At 39.3% G+C, this 19,925-nt stretch overlaps 1 protein-coding gene and 1 non-coding gene across 2 annotated transcripts in view; one reads left to right on the forward strand and one right to left on the reverse strand.

The window, feature by feature from the left end:
- Positions 1-19,925, forward strand: part of bach2b (BTB and CNC homology 1, basic leucine zipper transcription factor 2b) — a 181,328-nt gene that overhangs the window by 70,518 nt on the left and 90,885 nt on the right. The gene's annotated exons all lie outside the window — the stretch shown is intronic.
- trnam-cau lies at positions 8,052-8,122 on the reverse strand. The gene has a single exon. It is a non-coding gene; the product is annotated as a tRNA-Met (tRNA).

A 19,925-nucleotide genomic window follows, 5' to 3' on the forward strand; every position in this document is an offset into this window, starting at 1 on the left:
TATATCTATGTCTGCTTTAAGGCATGCGAAGATAACCGAGGAAATAGTGAGTCAAATCCTGTTCTATGTGAACATTTTGAAAACATGAAATAGTTCTTTCTCATTGGTCTGTTCATGGGAAAAGGTCGCTAATAGCAACCTAATTCTCAGCAAAGACTGCTTTTGTCTGGATAACTCATTTAAATGTTTACACATTAATCTTGATCAATAAAGATGATTTGATGTTAAATAGGATTGCTCCAAATTGTAAGTCGGAACCAGAAAATGGTGATAAATGGAGAAAACCTGTGTGTGGTTAGCAGGGGGCAGCGATTAGCACAGATGGGTTTGTTTGAGTGACAAGCTATGCAGTTTAAACTGGTTAATCTCCAGTGGTACCCCAGCGCACACTCTTGGGCCCCCCAAGCTTTGGCTCTTGGCAGCCTACACTTTATACTCTCTTGAATAAGGTAAGCAGGAATTGTCTCTCCTGGGAGAGAGTGCACATTGCATTCCAATACACAAAGCTTTCCATGTTCAGGTGGAATGAATGGAACTCATTTTTGTTTGTTGTTGATGTTGTTTTGGATATTCATAAGCATTGTGATGGGTTTCCACATGTATTAGCCACCTGTTTTTCCACAAAACGTGTTTGTTCACGCATTTCACAATTGACCTAAAATCTTACAAATTCTTGTCAGATTATCAGTTATTTTCATGATATCGAACTAAGTGGACTGAAGAATAATCAAACTGGGATAATTAACATTCCAGATAATTTGGAGCAATTAAAGATGGGCCAGTGAGTAACAGCTGGATTTTAATGTTGACAAATGCAAATCAATGAATGATGGAACAAGAAACTATAAACATTTGCAAAATGAAAGGGTGTGTGTCCATGGGCAAAGGTGGGGCAGGGAAAGAATTTTGGGTGTGATTATTGATTGCTCACAGAAATTTCTAAATCCTGAGGACAAACAACAATGTAAATAATTGAGAAAAGAACAATGTAAATAGTGTTTTAGGCAGGGTGTTTCCCACTGGGAAACGGAAATACCCATGCAAATGTGGAACTCTGAGCAGTTTGGATTGGACTCTCTGAAGTATGGTGATGGGTTTCCCCATATAATAAACCAGTTGACCAAACTAAAAGTGCCAGAGAAAGTACACCTGAATGCAGAGTGCATCTTTTCAGGATATAAACATACTTTAATTAGATTATAACTGGAGAGATGAAGGTTTTCCGAATCTTATTCTGTGGATGGAACTTTACCCGATAACAAGGGGAAAAAGGAAAAAAGGAGTTAACAACAACAACAACAACAAGATTACATTTGTATAGCGCCTTTTACGTCGGGAGGACGTCCCAAAGCGCTGGACAGTATACAGCATTTCAGACCCGAGCTGGGGTCAGGGAGGGAGAAGGGAGGGGAGAGGAAGGGGGTACCCAATGGCATGGTTGAAGAGGCGGGACTTAAAGGAGGCTAAGTTGGGGGTGAGGCAGAGTGATTGGGGGATGGAATTCCAGAGGTATAAACAGCTTCATGCGAGGGGAGGGAATAAATTGGAGAAGAAAATATATTTTCACTGGTAGAAATTGTAGGTATTACTGTAGCCATACTGGTACTAGAATAGTAATATGACACTCTAAGATGAGATTCCTGACTTGGAATCACAGCGATGTACTCATTAGTTTGATTTTATAATATGCACTAAAGAATTGATGGAAACAATTTTATTCCACTTTCTTTGGAGATTTTGTGCATGAATATTTAATTGTGCACTGTTCAGCCTGGCAGGCACAATTCAACGTGCTATGACTGTTATATTACAGGGAGCTGTTTGGTGTAATCAGAAACTAAATTAACCTTTTTGTATGTGCAAGTCATGGTATTAAAAAATAAAATGGATTATTTAAATTTTACACCCAAATAAAATGGAAAATCATAAGAGTGGATATATCGCTGCTACAAAATAGCAAATGTCTTGTGTGTTCTGGGTTTTTGTTGTAGATTTTTCTTTTAAGGTTTATTCAAAGTATTTGAATATATCTGTAATTTTTATAAACAAGGATTGGTCTTTGCAGAGTAACAAATCTAAATATTTTTACTTTACATCGTTGTGGAAAATGTATTGTAGTGGAGAAGGAGCTGTGGAGGAATTTAGCTCAAATATGTTTGGTCACGTGTGTTTTGAACAATAATTATTGCTTTTTACATGAGGAGAATGTCTCACAGAGCTTAATAATAATCCTTGCATTTGATATAGCGCCTTATCACATCTTTGAGATGTCTCAAAGCGCTTCACAAATATACTGTAAAATAAACTGACTATATTTTTGTGGGTGAAGCCCGGCAGCCAATTTCGCACACCAGTGTCCACCAAACAGTCATGGATTGAGTGACCAATTTATTATTATTTTTATTGTTTTTGAAGGAATTATTACCCCCAGAAAAGCGATCCGCTAATCTACTAACAACAGGACTCCACAGCTTCATAGCGTACACTGTAAAGTTTAGTGAGAATGGAATTTGTATGCGAACGCAGCAGCTAATTTGCACATGGCAATGTTACATAAACAGCGATGAAGTGAATGACCAATTTTATTTGGAGGATTGTTGATTAGGTCTCTGGGAGAAACTCCCTTCCCTTTCTGAATGAAGGAATGTAACGTTGGAAAAGACTCTTCCATCAATCAGCAATACAGTCACATGTTACATATCCTATGCAGCAAAATTTGATAAGATCCACTACTGGAATCATAGAAATTACAGCAAAAGTGGAGTTTTTTTGACCCATCAAGCCTTAACTGTCTTATCAATTAGAACTAATTGCTCTAATCCCAAGTCCCCTTTATTTACCTCCATCCCATATCCCGGCTCCCACTGTTATTTTTAGCACATATTAAAAATATTGCAGGTAGTTCGAGACATAGGTAGTTCGAGACACATGTGCATGCGACGGCCAGGAAGGTAGAAGGTGAATTAGATGGATCTTAGTCTTTTTTTGACTAGCATTTCTTATGTTCTTATGCTCCCACTGCTTCCCCCCCACCCTCCCTGTCTCCTGCCTGACCCATCGTTCGATCACCCTTTTTGTCTGGTAAATTGTGGATTTACTGATGCACTGCTACTCACCTCACTGGAGTTTTGTGCTTTCTGGCCTTTTTTACACCTTGACATTTTTCAGAGGTTGCAATTGATGCTTCATTTTGGGAATATTGCAAATTATAACCCATTGTTTACGTTCACAGCAATGTCTGTGAATGCTTCCAGACTTTACACAATTGGTGCAGTAGCAAGTGTATGCTCCTGATTCAGAACAGAACTGCAGCAAACCTGTGCACAAGTGTCCCGTATGATATAATTATGTTGTTTTGTTTTAAGGGAGAAAAAATCATAATGGGGAGGGATGGTACAAATTAAACAGTACATGTTCTGGAGTCCTGTAGCTCAGTGGCGAGAGCACTCGCTTTGCAAGCGGGAGACCTGAGTTCAATTCCAGGCAGGGCGAAACCTTGGGAAAGTTTCCTTACTCCACACGCCTAATAATAATCCCTCCAAAAAACCAAAAAAAAACAATAATAAATTGGTCATTTTCAATCCACGACTGTTTGTGGGACATTGCTGTGCGCAATTGGCTGCCGCGTTCGCCCACGAATATACAGTCAATTCACTTTACAGTGTGTTCTGTGAAGCGCTTTGGGACGTCCTCCCGACGTGAAAAGCGCTATATCAAATGCAAGGATTATTATTATCTTTTTGATTGTGCGAAGCTCGCAAAATCCCTGTAAGGCATCACATGTGATTCAGCCATAAAGACAAGCCTTTCCCTGTCTGGACAGCACATTCTCGGGGAGAATGTTAACTGGGAATTTCTGAAAGACCTCTTTGATGATTGGCAGCGTCGTGTCTGCTCGCCGCTAATTCCAGACTGCGCGGGATTTACAAAGAAAAGCCATTGTAATGTTTGTGGCAAAGCACTAAAACATTGCAGCTGTCAGTTAGCTGTGAACGTGACCATGAGTCCACTGGCTCCAAAGCCAATGTCTGTTCCACTTTCACTCACTGATCCCGTTTGGTGGGACACTCGTTAGCCTCAGGACATTCCGGAAATAATTTAGAGTGTGGCCTGATCTTTTACAGGCCTGGTCTGCACTGTACATTTTTGTTTTCTTTCAAAGTCTTATTTTGTTGTCTCCAGTATTGTGGAAGAATAAACGATTCTTCTAAGACAGTAATTGAGGTTGCCAAGCGTAATAAAATATGCACATAGAGTTCTAATGGTATGGAGTAGTTTATATCTGGGATCAAAATTTGACGATATCATCAGTGATAATTATCATGTCACCCAAGAATGCAACCAAAAGTTACGATCGCTGGCCTTAGGCACGAACAACTCCTCCCACCCCCTCCCCCCCCACCCCCCCCCCCCCCACCCCAGCTGATGACTTACTGTCTTTGACTGCTTATAAGCAAAGTTTTTGCCAAATGTGATAAGTATCACCGGTGATAATATAACATGCTGAAAATTTGAGCTCTGTGTTTTCATTATTTATTTATTATTATTAATTAAGACAGAATATTTATTATTTGCCCTTTTTGGGGGAAAAAAAATCCTTTCAAGTGGGGTCCATTAAATTGTGCTTAAACATTATATCTAGTGAATAATAATCCTAGCATTTGATATAGAGCTATATCACAACTTTGAGATGTCTCAAAGCGCTTCACAGAATAATAATAATAATAATAATAATCCTTGCATTTGATATAGCGCTCTTCACGTCGGGAGGACATTCCAAAGCGCTTCACAGAACACACTGTAAAGTGAATTGAATGTATATTTGTGGGCGAACGCGGCAGCCAATTGCATGTTGGCTAGGGTGGCAGCCAAAGCCATGCAGCCTACGGGGTATTGCGGTTTGCTTATTTGTGTATGGGTGGAAGATGGGACTCTGCACTTTATGGTTTATGCTCATAATTATAGGGAGGAGGTGAACCAGTTGCTTTCAGTTTAGAATGAACACTTTTGACTGTAAATCCCACTTTCAGAAACCTTCAATTTGCACACGTTCCGGCCTGGGTCCAAACCATTAAAATGCTGTGATGTTTATTCAACAACTCAAATAAAACTTCCCCACATGTCTCCACTATGAACTCTAGCTAAGAAATCCTAGCAGCCAAATTTAACTCACTGTCAAGAGTCCTGACAGCCAAAAGTTGTGTGAGACTTGCTGCCTTGCACATTGGCTTTGTATGCAGCCTGTTTTAACTGCTTTGATGATTCTCAGTAGGAGAAAAACATAACGGCAAATTCTACACAAATTGATTTTCATTGTCAAGAAAATAATTGTTGATCAGCAGGTGACTTAAATATAAATACACCCATTCACATTGTGATACTGAACCATAAAGAAACTTACAACTTCATGGTCTGTGCCCAATTAGGTGATTTGAGTCAGGCAGAAGTTGAAGTGCTACATTTGCACCAATTAAGGTTGTTTTCTCATGTCATGCTGAAAATGAAAACCTGAAATAAGTTTTAAAAAACGATGTCATGAGAGAGGCACATACATACATCTGCTTTTTTTTATTCAGCAGCAGATATAAGTGTGTGTAGGGATAATTTGTTTACTGAATCTATGCAGATTTAACATACATGTTGGCCGCAACAATGAATTCTGAGTGAAACAGAATTCATATCGCATGTTCACACTACTTGTTAACAAGGAAGAGGCATCATCTCTCTAATTAGGGAATTGGGAAATCCACAGCTTTACCATAATCACAAAACTACTTTGCAAGTAGGATCTTTAATGATGCATTTCTTTTTTACGCAATCTGCTTTTAGATGGGGAGTAAGGAAGGGCGAACAAGATGAGAATCGCAAACCTGATGCCTGACATTTGTACCTTTAAGACAATTGCCTTAAATTTAAGGCAGCGGAGAATTTAAAAACAAACATATTCTCAAATTCATTCTTAATTTATAAAGAATGTCAGATAAACACCTTCCAAATGAGTGAATGGAGTTAAGAGTTTTGTACAACCTTAGATTTTCAGATAATGGCCTTAGTGTAGATATTAGGAATTTAGACTTTGCTTACTTTGAAAAGCTACTTGTTAGGGAAAAGTTGAGGTAATTGTGTGAAAAGAGGAGTTTGATCAACATGCACTCCTTACACAAAAGTATAATTGTAAATTATAAATAATAATAAACATTTGGGATTTATAACGCAATTGCCTCCAAATGTAATTGTGGACACATTTGCAAAATAATCAATAACCCCAAAATATCACATTATTTAAGAAATTACATTCAGTTGGGAGTCTATTTTGACTGACACCTTTCCCCCATTCCTCATACATACATACATACAAGTGGAGACAGTTGTGGCCATCTCCAATCTTGCACCTTGCTATCGTTGCTGAATGTTGCACTTCACTAAGCCAATAGGATTCGAGGGGTTGTTGTTTTTAACTTTTAATGTTTTGTTTCTGAAGGCAAATAACGTTCAACAGAGCTTGTGTGTTGAAACGATCTTCGGCAACAGAGGGTCTATTGTATAGTGCGTATAGAAACGAGTAAGTGTAATGAAGTGTTGTGTGGTGAAAGTAGGTCAGGGTTAGTGACCTAAGTATACTATGAGGCAGCAGATTACAGCGTGCTGGCTGCTGAGCAGCAGTAACTGTCTTCAGGAAACTTGTTATGTGTGTGTGTAAACATTGGGTTCCTGTGGTACTTCTGTTTTTAAACAACAGTATAAGAGCGCAGTCACTGACTCTGGTTAGTTCACTAGGAAGATCCTCGGTGTGATCTCTGAAAGGAACCACACATTTAGAGCTGAGGTACAAATGTGTTTAGCAGCCTTATGCTTGTTTCCTTGTAAACAGAAATATGCTTTCTTATATATAAAAAATATCAGTTCAGGAAATGCAGTGTGGATTATATCAGATACTAAATGAACAAGTCTGAGTTGCATCTTAAATAGGGAGAGGTTATAGAAGAGTTTGTGAGGCCTGAAATTTCACCAAGTCAGCCTAGAGATCATTTTCTCTTAAGATCGTAGGAAATTCAGGATTCATTTGGAAGCTGGTGATTTTTAAAAATTGCAGAAAACCGATTGCAAGAATTTTCCGCCGTTCCACGTGATCTTAAATTTTCAGGCAAAATGGTCTTACAGGCTAAGACTGGGCACAATTTCAGGTTTTCTGTGTTTCATTTTCTGTGTGGAAGACTCAAGAGTTTATGTGAGAATGTTTGTTTGTTTTGTGTGTTGAGTTCATGATGGTTGCAAAGGTAGAAACTATTGTATTTGTTTCAGTGTGGACGGTGTAAGGTAAACCTGTCGATTTGTATACTTTTATACTGTGTTTCTACTTAATGGGTCCATAATTTGGTTTCGTACACTTCTTCATTGGTATGTAGTTTCCTGCTGTTCTGGAATATAAAATTGAATATAAACTTCTGCAAAATTACATCATGTAAAATCATCCTACCAATAAATTACTGCTATATCATGTGAAGTTCTCTGAGATATCTCAATGCCGTGATAAGGAGCTATATCAAATTGTTTTTCTATAAATTATTTTCTTATCAATTTAAAACTCTGAATGGTGAACTCCTTATCTATACTATCTATTTCTTTCTGTTGGTTCTAAATATGCATATCTTTTATTTCCCTGATTTATTTATTTCCACCTCTTTCCTCCTCTCTACCCCCCCTCCACCCCCCCACCATGTGTATCCGAATTGCTTGTACCAATCAGTGAGGGTATTATAATAATAATCATTGCATTTGTTATAGCACTTTATCACATCTTCAAGACGTCTCAAAGCGCTTCACAGAATATACTGTAAAGTGAATTGACTACATTTTTGTGATCGAAACACGGCAGCCAATTGTACACAGCAGTGTCCTACAAACATTCGTGGATTGAAGTGACCAATTTATTACTTTTTTGAATGGATTATTAGCCCTGGAGAAGCAATCCGCCAATCAACTAACAACTGGGTTTCTACTTCCTGCTAGGTAAGCAGAGGTGTGCAGAGTAAGGAAACTTGCCCAACATTTCGCCCTGCCGGGGATCGAACCCAGATCTCTCGCTTATGAGGCGAGTGCTCTAACACTGAGCTATAGGACTCCATAATTATCTGCTCAGTGGAAAATTCACCCAAAAGTAAGAAGCAGGATTTTGTTCATGATATAACTCAATAGTTACATAAGGAGCTTTATTTGAAATAATTTAACAGAAATGGACATCGAATTCACATAAAATAATTTTTTTGCCTTTCTTCCCTTTTCATCCACAATTATAACTTGACCACGTCAGCCTGAATGTACTATGTACTGTAATTGTTTACAGATATCTTTCTGTCTCTTTTTTGTCTTGTTAAAGTTTACCTTTACTCTGTTACAGTTTAGTCTGCTGCATTTTACGTGGTTTTCTGCCAGTGCATCAGACCGTAGGGCAGAGTACTGCGGGATTAAAACAAAAAGACGGTTAAACTTCTCATTGTGCTATGCAGGCAAAAATCTAAAATAAAACTGGTTTCACTCAGAGTCAGAGATTTAAAATGGGCAAGTGGGAGTTGGTTTTAACAGGGGCTTGCTCTATTATTATTTTTGACACTTTTTTGGTGTAGAGAGGGAGAGACGGGGATTATAATGTTTGCTCATCTGGCAATTTGTTTTGGCATGAAAGTCAGGCTGCACTGTGCATCCAGAGCAGCCCTGTTTAATGCCTTTTAAAGTTGTTGCGTACATTTTTATCAATAGACTCTAAGTTAACACTGTACAGCACACTTCTGGTAAGTGTATAGCTCAACTCCACAAGTGCTGTTTGTCCTGTTTAAAACCTTAAACATTTAAGGTACTTAAATGATACTGTAATAAATAAAAAAACAACTAATTTATTTACGAAGCAGTCTTTTTTTTACAATAACCAGACAGCGATTAGACTGCTTGAGCAGTTTCGAGTGTGACGCTTCTGCTTGCTGGAGCCCCTCGTTATGTAGGTGTACAGTACCCAGATCAGGATAGTGACAATGATGTTGTGTTTGTGAAATTTTGGGCTTAACATAAAACAAAAGAATATGGTTAATCATAGTTATTACATTTGCTGCCATGTTTCACAACCCACGCAAATACACTTTACAGTATATCCTGTAAAGCACTTTAAGATGTCTCGAAGACATGATAAGACGCTATATCAAATGCAAAGATTATTGTTATTGTGGTAGACTTGACCTTTCCAGTAGTGTTTGGGTCTCTGGACCACTGACTGACTGGCTGTATTATCTGGGGCGTTGATTTTCACATTAACGTTTGACCCAATTGCTCTCATGATCCGATGAGTGAGAGTGTTAAGTCTCCTGATTAGCCTAAAGATTGGCCTTCAGAGCTGATCTTGAGCCAGTCAGGAACTGATATAAAGTGACATAAGTGCAGACCAGTACCTGGCATGAGGATGAAGGACCTAGTAAGAAACTTATTTCACCAAAATAAATGAAGTAAACTCAGAGTAAACACAGGAAAAGCTTCATTAAGTAATAAATAGCATAAAATGAAATTAAAGATAAATGGAAAGGAAAAAAAGCAAAGAGCCGAAATAAAGCTTGCAAAACATGTTTAATTAAAACTTAAAATTTAATATACTAGCACATGATTATTACAGTATTAAAGTTAATCTTGACTTTATTAGTTGGAGAAGCACTATTAATGTAAAATTAGGGTGTTTAGCTTCAGAATGTGCAAGCTGAAATTGTTAATGGCATTCCCAGAGATGCTGGCAGTTTATGGGTTAATAACAATATTGTATGTTTAATCTAACTGACTTCGGTGGCATTTAATGTAAAACATAGAATTACCGCCTTGTATCTGTTTATATGAGACACTTGGCTTTGTAATTTGAAAAAAAATATTATTGTAGCTTGACATGGTCAGAGTTAAGACATTTATTTTTCAGCCGAGCAACATTGGTAATGGTGAATGATAAATGTACCGAGACAGGCCTGACACAGAGATGTGTACATTGGGAAAGAAAGTCAGAGCCCTTAAGTATTTGTTTATGACACCTTTGATGTATGAAAGCTCCTAGATATACAGACTAACAGACTAACAGTCAGTTGGGTGTTTATCACCCTGAGTTCTGAAAACGTATCGGGAACAACAACAATTTGCACTTATATAACGCCCTCAGAGCGTTTAACAATGGTGGAGCCTGACTCCAAGCTGGGGAGGTGGTGGTGGTGGCCGTAAGCACAGTCGAAAGGGAAGGTTTTAAGGCGGCAATTGAAAAAGGGGAGAGAGGGGGCAAGGCAGAGGGATTGAGGAAGAGTATTCTGAAATTTTGGGGCGTATTGGCTTAAAGTGGGGCCACCAATGGTGGAGGGGAGGGTGCGAGGGGTGAGCAGGAGGCCGGTGTCAGTTGAATGGAGGTACCCAGTGGTGGATTGGGGAGTGAGGAGGTCGGAGAGGTAGGGAGGTGCCAGAGAGTGAAGGGATTTGAACACGAGTGTGAGGATCTTGAAGTCGATCCGTTTGGTGAGGGGGAGCCAGTGGAGCCTGGTCAGACTGGTGAGATGTGGGTACGGAGTTTGGTCCGGGTCAGTATGTGGGCGGCAGAGTTCTGAATGAGCTGGATCTTTTGAATAGTGGAGCTGGGGAGACTGGCGAGGCGTAAGTTTGAGTAATCCAGGCGGGAGGTGACAAACACATGCACAAGGGTTTTGGCTGCATTTGGAGTAAGGTACAATTGGAGGCGGGCAATGTTGCGGAGGTAGAGGAAGGTGGTCCTGGTCAGGGACCAGATATGGGAGTGGAAGGACAACTGAGGGTCGAACCGGACACTTAGATTACACACTAGTTCAGTGAATCTGAGGGAGAGCCCAGGGAGGTTTAGAAGTTTAGATCCGCAGGAGTGAAGACGTTGACGGGAGCCAAAGAGTATGGCTTCCGTCTTGTCCACGTTCAGTTTAGGAAGTTTACACTCATCCAGGGAAAAGGAGTTGCAGAAATTATTTAAAGTTAGCGTGTAAAATGTTCAAAGCCACGAAACAGATTTTCGGGGTCAATTATATAAACTGAGCCTGTATTTCAGCAAACCAAATCTTATTATACCATTTTGTAGGAGGAAAGCTATCTATCATTTTAGTGAGAGCTCAAATCCCATTGACTGATATTAGGGGATTAGTAACCATCTGTACATGTTTACCGCGGACCAGGCAACGCTGTGGGTTAGCACACAGGCCTTTCACTGCTGGACTGAAGGTTCATATGAACCCAAACTGATGGGGTAAAGATGTTAGTTGTAAGGATCCAATATATAATGTGTTTGAGTGTTCTCAACCCAATTCCCAGTACAGCAGATCACAGTGCAAAACTGCTCTTAATTTAGCACTAAATTAGCAATCTTGCAGAGTTGGGCCACAGGTGTGGAAAATAGAAAAATAACACATTGGTGCAGTTGGGGGAGGTGTTCTGCTGAAAGTTCCGACCTAAGCACATTGTTGGGGCAGAAGAGAGTGAGCTTCACTCTGCATGCCTGACTGTTCAGCGCCTTGGGACGTCTTCCCGATGTGAAAGGCACTTTACAAATGTAATTTTGTTGTTGTTGCATCAATCTGTGCTGTCCCTTGACCTGAATTTGCATCTGGTTGAAGGTACTCTGTTTGCCAAAACAAAATCAACCACCCCATCTCTAAAGAGTGATGATCAGCCAATTCTAGTTACTATTGCGAGGAAGAGGGTGGGAATAATAGTGTTGATCAAGCAATATGCGGTACAGTACGTGCTAGGAAAAGAAACGTACCAGACATAGTTTCTTTTTGTCAACCACACCAGAGCTGTGATTTTGATTTAAGTAATAATATTCTTTGTATTTGATATAGTGCCTTTTTCGTTGGGAGGAAATCTCAAACTGTTCCGCATGACTTACTATGAAGTGTAATTATAGTAATAATCCTTTCACTTGATATAGCGCCTTGGGGGCGAAACATGGCAGCCAATTAAGCACAGCAGTGTCCGAGAAACAGTGATGGACTGAAGTGACCAATTTTTTTTTCAGGATTACCTCTGGAAAAGCGATCCACCAATCAACTAACAATCGCGTTCCTACTTATTGCTAGGTAAACGGAGGCGTGTGGAGTGTGAATGAAACTTGCCCAACATTTCGTCCTGCCCAAGAATCGAACCCAGATCTCTCGCTTGCGAGGCGAGTGCTCTGACCATTGAGCTACAGGAAGTGTAGTCTGCATTTTGGAGGCAAACATGGTTGCCAATTTGCATATAGCAATGTTCCATAAATGGCCATGAAGTGAATGACCAATTTTATTTGGGGATTGTTAACTATGACACTGGGGGAAACTCCCTTCTCTTTTCGAATAGTGCCATGGGATCTTGAACATCCACCTGAAAAGTCAAGAAGGGACTTCAGTTTAATGTCTAATCCAAAGAATGGTACCTCCGCCAATGGAATGCGCCCCTAGTTCTTCATTAGAGTGTAAATCTAGACCGGGGTTGGCTAATCTGTGGCCTGCAGGGCTGTCAAAAAGTGCCCCTCCCAAGCATTTGCATGTGTCTACGTAAAGCCAAGTTCGATTGGTAGTCTGTTTTCAGTTTTTTCTTGATTGAATATTTCTTGATTTATGTCATATTCAATCAAGAAAATGTATTGTGTTGGCACATTGCAACCAAAGATGTGATTGTATATTGAGTAGTGGTTTGTTTGTTCAGATTCAGTTACAGTACAGAGTTAAGAGTAAAGGAGTGCAAGACAGTAAATGAAAGTTAAACAGAGAGGCTGTCAGAATGAGAGATTTAGAGGCTGGTACCGTGCAGAGGAATCAATTAAAAGGTTTATGGTTTGTGCTGCATATAGGTTTTTGTACAATGACCTGATATACACACTATTTTCATATCCATAATGGGGCCGGTCCCAATTAGTGCGGCTTTCATACACTACTGTACTTCCAGTACAGCATCATTCTTAACAATGACATTGGAGGCGTCCTTATTAGAGTGTGCAAGTGTAACTGATTGACAACTGACTAGGTAGAAAAAATATAATTCCCTGTAGCTTCCAGTGGCTACAGTACTTGTAATTAAGAGTTAGTATCCCTAGGGAATCGGCGTTCTCCCTAGTTAGTCAGTTTAGTAAGTGGTTCCCATATGTGCTTGTAATTGAGAGATACGAACCCTGAGGCACCTGAGTAAAACCTGCCTCACAGTCAGCCTGCATTCCTACCTTGAATCAACTGCTCCTTAAATATTCAGTTATGATTATTCTTTCATTGAGAGTGCAGTAGATGCACTGAGTGTGGCCCTGCCACCTGGCAATGATGTAATTCCCATGGAATGGATGATTTATAAATGTCCAGCACTGTACCGATGACCCATTAAATTGGGATGTTGCTCGTACTATTGTATCCTGTGGTTGGTCAACGTTGCTTATAGTTTTTATGTCAAACTTAGTTTCCTTAAACCCTCACTACCCGATTCCTTGGTGTCTGACCTGCTTTTGTCTGTTGGTTTTGCTGCTGATAAGCATGAAGGAGCCTTCCCTGCTGCCAGTGTCTCACTCCCTGGTATGGTTACTGCCTGGAGAGGTTGAATTGTTCCGTAAATTACTGTTTAGTGCGAAAGAGAGGTTTATAAAAGTGATCTGTAGACCTATCGCCTCCATTTAAAGTTGGTTTCAGTCTTTGGTACTGCGTACCCTGCTCTCTAGAGCTGAAGATCTAGTCAAATTTAGTTTAACCTTGTAAGGCAGAGGCACAGCACCTTAGGGGGCAAGAGAACATGTGTTCAACCATGATAGCTCAATTATATAACAGACTTGATAGATTGTTCAGTAAATTGCTCTTCCTTTTAGAAAACCAATCAGATTGAATTAAGTTTTTTTTATGTTTTAAAAAATTGTTTATTTTTGCAACAATACCCGCAATGTTTTATAAGACAATTTGACTTGTTTGCATAGTGAATCCAAGTGATGATGATGTTTGCAAGAACTGCCTGGGAGGGAGGAAGGAGCTACCTCATGAGGCAAAAGGGAAATTGAGATTGACCTAAATCAACAGAGAAGCTGGTGAATGTGTAATTTCATCCTTGTTTGGAAATAAGTATTTCTCCCTCACACCATTAGGGTCAGAGCTTGCTTTAAGAGCGAAAGAGAAATCAGCACAGCCTAAATCTCTGGTAGAAGTCACTAGCAATTGAATCATGTGTGTGTGCTTTTACTGTTCTCCTGTGAGCTAAACTTTGAATAGGATCTATTCATATTCAAGGAAATTGTCAATAAAATGAAAATTGCAATCTTGTGTTGCGATGGTTTTGAAAATGCAGTCAAAATAGTGACTCCTGCAGGTAGCTGGATGTGTGTCACATCTATCTGTCGCGACTTTGGTGCAAAGCATTCTCCTTTTGGGGGGAGTGAAGTTAGAATCAGCGGTATGTTTCAGCCCAGAAGCAGTTTATTCGGCCCATCAAGTTGATAAGGCTGGTGTTTCTCACCACCTAATCTAATCCCACCCCGTACCATTTAATATTCTTTTTCAAGCATCCATCATTTCTATTTTTAAAAAGAATCAAGGATTCTGCTTTAACAACAACTTGCATTTATATAGTGCCCCTCACCTCACGTAGGGTAGCGTCCCAGAGCTCACACCAGTTATTTATATAGTGCCCCTCACCTCACGTAGGGAAGCGTCCCAGAGCTAAAAACAGTTTGACCTGAAAATTCCACATTCTCATACCTTCGGTTGCTGCACGTGATGAACGTGGCTATTTGTGACCTCTGTGACAAATGCCTTGTTTTCAATCTAAGTATGAACAAAGTGATCACTAATTGATTGAATGTTTTATGTTTTGCTACCTTTAAACTCCTGCTCTACCTCCCACCCCACCCATCCTTGCACAGTTTCATTCCCACTTCTGAAGAAGAGTCACACCCAAAACATTAGCTCAGTTTTACTTTTTCAGTTGTTCACTAATCTTTTTCCCATTTTCAATGTTTGATGTGCAGCATTTCTTTTTATCTCTATTGTGAATGTTACTTCATTGATTGGGCAGAAAGGAGTGAGTAATAACACTTCCTCAACTGCAGAAATCCCCCCCACCCCTTTCCTGGAGTTGAGCAGCATCCAGATCTCATTATCCTTTGAGGAATTCATCAGAGACCTGCCAAAACTCATCCATGTCTCATGCAGAAAGTCTTGAGAAAGGGTGAGGTGCAAGCTTTAATCTGCCGGTAAGGTATTGTACCTTTCTCTCCATCTCACTTCACTTAACATAACAAAAAGTGAACAATAATTGGAGACCACACACTGAACAATAATTTTCTTTCATAATTTACGCGTGCCACCCTCAAAGCCAAGCGAAGCTGCAAAATCCAAAGCTTATTCCTGTTCAGTACGATAACTTTTGTGTAAAAAAAGTATAGTTTTTTTATGTTACTTTACAACTGAAAGCCGATAACAAGGGGCGGACAACAATGATTTTCATTGTTACGTACTTATCGTCTAAAGAACATTAGAAATATCAGGCTGGTCACGAAAATAGTCACAAACACAACAGTGCCCGAATTGATAAAAACTCTGACTTCTCTACCATAAACCTTGGTTTTGTCAGCTCATTTATATGGGTTATTTCACATGGTTCCAGTGCTTCTTAGGGACTCACAAAAAAAATCTGTTGCAAATTAGCTCATCATAATCTCTGTTTTCAGTATTATCGGATACTCCTCAAAATTGCAGCCAGAACAGGTTGGAACACATAATTGCAGAACATGCATAATTTTTCAAACAAAATATTTCAGTATTTTCATGAGACTGGGGCTCTGCTAACCTTCTGCCTCGCTGATTTAATCTAAAGCTCCCTGTGTGATCCAAGGCAATCGAGTGGGATATGTGCATGTGTATCACGTCTATCTGTAGCGACTTTGGTGCAAAGCATTCTTCTTTTGGGGGGAGTGGAGTTCGAATCAACAGTATGTTTCAGCCCGGAAGCAGTTTATTTGACCCATCAAGTTGATAAGGCTGGTGTTTCTCACCACCTAATCTAATCCCACCCCGTACCATTTAATATTCTTTTTCAAAGTAAACAGTGACAACAATGCAGTGTATAATAAATATAGAGAAGTTACAGAGAGATAAAAAGCCTCAAAACAAAAGGGGTAACGTGGATGAATATGTGTGTAAACTGGGATATCAGGGATAAATTTCCTTCTCTGTTTGAGTAGTTTCTTGGAATCTTTAAGATACACCTGAAGATCAGACAGACGAGTTCTTGTTTTATTGTTGTCAAAGAATTCCTTGACTCCAAGGAATCAGCATCCTTGGAGTCTCTGAAAAATCACATCCTAGTGCTCTGCTCACTGTTGTCATGCAGTCGTGCAATTACGCATAACTACAAAAGAGGAGGTGCATTATTTCATGGCTTCAAGTAAAAAGGGTGTCAATTTGTCACCCTGATGTCACTTCAACAATGCAGCATTCCCCCGGTTTTGTATTTATAATTCTCATAAAGTGTCACACTGAAATGTTAAGCCCTCTCAGCCTCATTCTTTTTCTTATCAGGTTTGTGGATTTGGCAGAAGGACTGGAAGTACAAAGTCTGCCTTCTCCGGGAGCCTGATGTCCTTTTTATATATGTGACTACAAATAAGATAAATAATGGGGTTGATTTAATTTTTCTTCATTACGGTAATGGAGTTGAGGATGATGCCATTTGGGAGCTAAGAGAGGAAAGCGATCAATTGTCCTTTGGGATGACTCTTGTGTATTAAATTAGTTCTCGTTTGATGGAGGAGGAGAGGGAGAAATCTAGGTATTGACTTGTCAATGACCGTGGCACAGTACCTTTCTAATTCTCCCAGTGCACGCCAACCAATGGGACAATTCAAAACTGACATGATTGCTGAAGTTTTAAGTGAAAGATGAAATTTCATCTGAATGCAAAAAGCATGAGGTCATTCTAATCAATACATTGTTTGAAATGCCTGGTTTCAGTGTATGACATCAGTGTTGGACGTGTGGTGACTGGGTTGCATTTCATTTTCATGTGGACTCTGTCTGGAGATTAGAATTCAGTCATTCATAGGTCTTGGCACACAATGTCTAGTGGAATCAGAATGCCTTGAGGTAGCACTAATCCAGGTCTACAGAATATATTAGAATGAAGTGCGTTTATTTAAAAAAATCAATTGCATTTCTTTGTAAATCATTTAGAAAAGTCAAAAGATTAAATCTCAGGTTCCTCTTAAATTCCTTTCAGTCCTTGAAGAGCAGAACACAGCAAATGAAAAAACACGAAAAGACAAGAATACACAACCTATCCTGGCTATCTGATTCATAGCAAATGATGTAATCTAGAAACCCATTACAGTTCCACAGACAAATGAAAGACCGAGGTTTTATCTTTTTACTGTACATGATGCTTTTATTTATTGTTCCATGCAGACTACTTTGTGGAACATTACAGTGACTCTACTTTTGTAATTCCATTTCACTTCAAGGACAAGTGACACTTGTGTTCACCTATGAGGTGTTTCAGCAGTTTAATGATATTGACATGAAGATGTCCATACTTTCAAGTAGGTATATTATATTTAACTTGAAGAGATGCTCTTTCAATCAAACTGCAGTGTCTTCTCACTCCTTTAAAGTTGTTCATAATGTATTTAATTGATAGACGGCGAGGTCCCTCCAATTTTTTGGTGTGTTTATGTAAAAAAAAACTTCAGTTATGAATGAATTCACAGTACTTACCAGATGGATTACCTACCTGTCTGGAAGTCTCTATTGATTAACTAATCATTTTTTTCGAACTTCTGTTCTTTCGTGACAGCATTAACTCTTGTTGGGGTTTGGTTCCACAGTTGCTTGGCCTTTTCCAGCACCTTGCTTAAATACTCATTTATGATATGTTCGCCCACAAAACACAGTCACTTCACTTTACAGTATATCCTGTGAAGCGCTTTGGACATCCTCCTGACGTGAAAAGTTATACCAAACATAAGGATGACTTGACATCCACTTTCCAGTAGGGGTTACTGGGTGATGATCAGATGTAGGACCTCTCAACTCCCAATACCTTTTTCACCCTGGTTCAATTCACTGATACCAATTGTAGCTCCACAGACTGCAAGCTCTGGCTGCGATCAGCTAACCCAGCATAGACCAAGGATCAAATTTGATCAGTTATCCATTGACTTGGCTGGAGAGCTCTCAGTTTAAAATGCAACAACAAAATATTAACTTCCATGATCTGTTCACTCAAACTGTTATAATTCAACATTCAGTGATCTAGATAGTAGAGGGTTTGAAGAGAAACATTAGGCCACTGTACATTAATAGATAATCCAATACCGTTGTCAAAGCATCTTGTTATAGTTTATGAAGTGTAATTTGAGCAGTCGTTTTTTAAGGACAAGTTTGATTGTTGCCTGTAACCATAAATATTAAAGTATTACAAAATAGAGAATAATTAACACCTGGGAGTGCTTACCAAGGTGTAATCTGATAGAGGAGCTCAAACTATGTTATAAACACTAAGAACCAAGCATGAGTGGTTTAAAAATGTCATCTGATCCTAAGGTGAGATGGCAGCCTTCAAACCACTGGAGGGTAACTTTGTTGGATGCTGTGAACTTCAGTGGATGTTTTGTTTTGGGTGAGTTTATATTTTGCTGACAGTGTCTTTCAATCATAACAGAATATACTATAAAGTGAATTGCCAATTACCCACAGCAGTGTCCCACAAACAGTCGTGGATTGAGTGACCAAATTATTATTTTTTTATTTAACTTTTTTTCTTGAGGTATTAGTATTAGGCATGCGGAAACTTGCCCACAGTTTCACACTGCCGGTAATCAAACCCAGGTCTCTCGCTTGCGAGGCGATAGTTGATTACTGGAAAATAGTTCGGTGAAATCTGCTACACCCAGGGATATGCTGTAATGTGCTACCATTTCAGACGACAGTACAGAGTGTCTAATTATAGTTAATATGGACAATTTCTTGCAATTCTTCCATAATCAGATTTTAAAGCATTTTTCTGGCCATTGAGGGTGTATTGGCGGGACAATAAAATCCTGCTTCTGCACAGTAAATAGCGTTTTTATTACATTTCCTTACAACTCTGGCGGGAGATATCTACCACCATGGTCGGATCAGACCTGGTCGGATCAGACCCGGTGGTAGACATCTGAGTATGTGTCAGTCAGGTAGCTCAGCAAACATGAATAAAAAGCACTGTGGTGAGTTGGGTTTTTGCTAATTCCTTTCAGAATTCGTCAAATGTTGTTACAGGGGATAAGTGCAACTGTTTTTTTTGTGTGTGTGTGTATATATATATATATATACACACACACATATTATATTGGGGAGAGAACGGGGGAGTGGGATTGATTTGGGTAGCTGTTTTCAAAGAGCCAGCCCAGACACGATGGGCTGAATGGCCTCCTTCTTTGCTGTATAATTCTATGATTCTATGATATACATATATATACTCTATATAATAAATTGATCACACCAATCCACGAATGTTTTTGGGACAGTGCTGTGCACAATTGGCTGCCGCGTTTTGCCCACACAATATACAGTCAATTCACTTTACAGTATATTCTGAAGTGCTTTGAGACGTCTTGAAGACATGATATATATCAAATTTAAGGATTATTATTATATTTGATCAGACTGTACCTAAAGTGCTGTGTACAGTTCTAGTAGCTGAGACATAGGCGAACTGTCCAGGCAGTGCAGAGGAGAGCAATGAGGATGATCATGAGTGTTAGAGGAATGAGCATTGGTTAGACAAGCTGGGGCTCTTCAATCTAGAAAGGATGGAACTTTTATAGATTTATACAAGATTTTAAATGCTATTGAGGAAGTAATTTCAGATTCACAGAGACAGTAAAACAATTAGTCTTGTAAAGGGTAATTTCAGGA

The sequence above is a fragment of the Callorhinchus milii genome, unplaced genomic scaffold (assembly GCF_018977255.1).
Source record: "Callorhinchus milii isolate IMCB2004 unplaced genomic scaffold, IMCB_Cmil_1.0 Scaffold3, whole genome shotgun sequence".
Classification (NCBI taxonomy): domain Eukaryota; kingdom Metazoa; phylum Chordata; class Chondrichthyes; order Chimaeriformes; family Callorhinchidae; genus Callorhinchus; species Callorhinchus milii.